This window comes from Vombatus ursinus, unplaced genomic scaffold (assembly GCF_900497805.2).
Source record: "Vombatus ursinus unplaced genomic scaffold, bare-nosed wombat genome assembly UNPS02009062.1, whole genome shotgun sequence".
Taxonomy (NCBI): Eukaryota; Metazoa; Chordata; class Mammalia; order Diprotodontia; family Vombatidae; genus Vombatus; species Vombatus ursinus.
Window position 1 is genome coordinate 22112701 of NW_020948840.1, and position 4452 is coordinate 22117152.

Here is a 4452-nt window from a genome sequence, read left to right on the forward strand (position 1 = left end):
GGTGGGCTCATTAAATTGGCCTGGGTTATGTGCTGGGTCTAGGTAGATCCCAATGGGAAGGTACTGCTTCTTCCCCTCAAGCCTTCAGAGGCACCTCCCGTATGGAGCAGCCAGCTCTCATCTTCTCTTATTTTTCGAGTAGTAAGAAGATCCAGAGTTTGCTAGTGGGGAGGAACCCTAGATAGGAATACAACCTGGGCTAAGAAGACAGTCCAGGAACTATAATTGGGAGCAAAAGAAGGAAACATTTCAGCTGAGCCATTGGGGAACGTTCTTACAGGAACACTGCAATCATTAGTTTTCATATCTTAGATAAGTAGTTAACTATATGAGATTCTATATATATATATATGTGTATATGTATAAAAGTTGATTTTGGATGCAGTTTTTAAGAATTCCTGTCACTGTTATGCCTGGTGCTGAGCTTTGTTTGGGGCTGGGGTCTCTCAAGAGCTGTTTTCAGAAGCCTTCCCAGGAACCCCCTGGAGCTAGTGTAGGGTTGGACCCTGGCCCGCATTGAGGCAGTGGTACTGAGACATCTTGGATATCATTTTGGGGGTGGAGGGGAGCGAAGCATTTCCAAGTCTTGAAAACATTCTGAAATGAACAGAATAAAACACACGCCAGAGACTTCCACAGGCAAAGCTGGCCTAGACGGCGAGCCTGCTTTCCCCCAGGACTTTGTCTGGGAGGATCTCTGTTCCTACCCCAACCTGGTGCTTTGGTCCTGGTGCATCAGTCGTTTGACCTTTGGTGTGGTGGAGACATTAATCTAAATGACTAGTGGGTACTGCCCTTGTTCAGCAAATAAATGGGGGTAATGGGGACCCCTTGGGTTACATAACCAGGCAGGAACCCAGGTCCTTTCTCCAGTACCAAGTAGGACAGAGAAGGTTGTCAGAGAGGGGGCTTCCCATTTTCTCATTCGCTACTGAGACTGTGGATTCATCAGGGCCAGTCGGGTGAGAATTCCACCCACCCAGCTGTTCTAGGTGACCATGGCGGGTGGTCAACCCCAGGGGTATCTGGAAGGGGAAAGACAGCTAAAGGATACATAGCACAAAGGATCAACCCCACTGCCCTAAGCACCAGCTCTTAAATCTTTACATTTTGGTAAAGGAAGGATGGGGATGAAAGGGAAGGGAGAGAGTCTACTCATTCCCTTGCACCTGTTTTTCAGAAATGCCAACTAAGGTTGGCCTCTGGTGGCCTCTTGCTTAGCTGTGGCCCCAAAAAAGTGGAGTTTTGGGGCAGGGAGGAATGGGCGGCTCAGAGGCAGTGGGGTCAGGGAAGGTCCCATGACTAGCATCTGTGATTTGCCAATTTGTGTCTCCCCAACCCCTCCCCAAAAATGGAGGCCAGTAGGAATGGGCAAGTCCCTGTTGACTCCAGTAACTGGAAATTCTCACCTCGGATCAGCCCAGATTGGAAGGGGGTAGCTTTACCTGACACCAGATCAAGCGGTCTCCAGCCCCAAACCTGGGGAGATGAACAGGGAAATTGGAAACATGTCACAATTCATTTTGTAAAACAATTTTGTTGAACAGCCCTAGATGTCAACAAAATGAGAGAGGGTAAGAAATGCCTAAATTCCTTAGAAGACACAGCGGGAGTAGGTGAATCAACAAGGTGCTAAAAAAAACAAAAAAACAAAAAAAAACACATTTTATTAAAAATATATATTGTTAAATTAAGTCTGCTGTCTGGACAATGACTGTTTGTTTTGTTTTCTTGTAGTGGAGTTTAAAAGAGACTATTATTTTACTCTGATATATTATTATTAAAAAGGCATTTTAACTTTGTACTTGAAAACTAAATGAGCGATTTCGTGTGTTTTAGCTGAGGCATTGAAGTAGCGGGTGCTTACCTGTTTGTGGGAAAACATGTATTCATACAGAAGAATGAACTCTGTAGAGGATTTGGTTTAAAAAACAACACCAACAGCAACAAAACTCTTACTGTTACAGAGATCTGGCTTTGGCCCCAGAGGCAGAGAGTTTGATTCCACATTCCATGCAGCTAAATGCAGGATTTTTGTTTTTCCCAGACTATGCGTTTCTCCCCCCACCCCCACTCCAAACTTTGTTTTTCTAAAAGTCCCCTATTTTGAAAAAACAAAAAAACACAAACAAACAAAAAAAACCCCTGCCTTTTCCCTTTCTGTTCTGGTTTCAGCATCCTTCCATTATTTTATTTTTGTTTTATTTCGTTTCAGGTCGCTTCTCTATTTATTGACAATAAATAGTGTACATTTCCCAGTCTGATTCTGCGACATCACAGGGAGAGGGCATGAGTGAGAGGACCCCGCGGGTAGGTGGGTGGGTGGTTGGCGGGAGCAGTCCCTGGCCCTCGGCCCTCCCCTGGTGTTCTGTTGTATCTCTGTGTAAGTGATGCTCGTGACATAGCTGTTTATGAAATAATTAAAGAGGTCAATGCGTGCAGCAGATGTAGAAAGTCTGTCAGTTCCGCCTTCATCCCATTTTTTGGTGCCCAGAAGAGTATAATAAAGATCCTTTCTAATGTACTTGTGCTGGAGAACACTTGAATAAATGGACTGTTTTTGTGCAAAAAGAAAAACCGAAAATCACCGGAATAACGTCCTTTTGTCTTGCGACTCCTTGGATGTAGTTGGTTCCCCTGCCCCAGCCCCCTGCCAAAAGCTCCCATTGGCCTCGTGGCCTATGTTCATGATACAAATTGACACACTTCCTGTTCACCTCATGTCCAATTTCCCTTCCCCCTCTTAATGCCAATAGGCCAGTGTATCTGTGCTATTGTTTGGGTGAGTGTTACCCTCCAGCACTGTAGAGCCTGAGTCATCCATGCCAGCCCATCTTCTGTAACTCCTTTCCCCTAAGTTCACTGCAGTGGGCTCATCCAAAATACTGAGTGCCTTCCTCCATTTCTTCTCCCATTGCAGGGGTACCAGAGGAGCCTTCACTCTTGGCATGTGACCAACTCATCTTTTTTGCACTCACTTATTTCTTTGATGATATCCTCTACTCTCTAGTTCCTAAAGCATCTTGGCACAGGGAAAGAGTGATAGAATTTGGAGTCAGAGGACCTGAGCTTGAGGCCTGGTTCTTCCGTCTGGTTGCCCTTGAGGTCTCTAAGGTCAGCCTGACCTCTACAGTAAGCTTTTGGGTTAGACAATTTCCTAGCCACATAAAGCTAGGTTCAAACAATATAATAAATAAGATTTTCCCAATAATTACTATATTTCCCCACAGGTGGCATAAGGAGGACGCCCAGAAAGATCTGATTTCAAATTCTGTCATTAATGTGTACTTCTCAGTATCCCTCAATAACTCAGAAGGCTATCAGTTACATGTGAATTGTCCATCTGCATTGATGGAGGGAGATTCCACACAGGAAGATTGAGTGAGATCACAGGTCTGGATCAAATGAAATAAAATAATTATTAAATTATAAATAAATTATAAATGCTTGACTGCCTAAGAATTGGACATTAGTGCAAGAGACAGGCAAATTGGTTCTTGCCCTTGGCACCTGACTTAAGATTATGGTTCTTGCATTGTGTCTCTTCCTTCTTCCCTCCCAGACACTGCTTCATGTAGGTAGTTTCTATTCCTTCCCCGCCATTCTGAAAAAGCTCTGTGATGGAACACAAATTCAGGCTGGTATCCTCTCTTACCTCATTTCAAAGCCTGAGGCCCTTTGGATAAGTCACAGCTGCATTTTTTATCACCTAAGTGCTCAGTTGGACACCAGCCAGTAGTTGCCTCTCTGTCACAGCGGGATTAGACCAGGATTACTTCAATGTTTCAAAGATCTGTGATTTCACCAGGGTAGGCACTGCCTCCGTGCCTTAGGCGATGGTCATCATGAACTGCTGGAGCTGAACAAAATTCAGCCCCTGATGGCAGCCCAAGGCAATGGGCCTCTGGACAGAATCAAAGAATTTCAGGGTTGACGAGGACCTCAAGGGCTACCCAGTCTAACCCAGGTTTGGAAAAAATCCCTACTATAACACACCCAACAAGTGACTATCCAGTGTATTCGCAATGCCCTTTGAGGAAGAACAACCCACTATTCTCACCTCCTTATTTGCAATGGCACCCTCATTCTATTAATGGATAGTTCTAATTATTAGGACACTTTTTCCTGATGACAAGACTAACTTTACCTTTTCTGTAGCTTCGAAAAGCATTTATTAAGTGTTTATAAAGTGCTTGGCTGCTGGGGATAACCAGCTTTTAGGGAGCTTACATTCTACTAGAAAGAAGCAATGAGGACACAGAAATATCAATACAAAATATATGTGAAGTAAATAAAGTAACTTTTTAGTGAAAAAATAGGGTACTAACTTGGGGAAACAAGGCTAGGAGAAATCCATTTGGACCCAACTCCACACTATGGGGTTAGAGCCAATCCTATGATGGCTGATATGAAATCTCAAATTGAGACTGTACTATTTCCAGACTTATACTC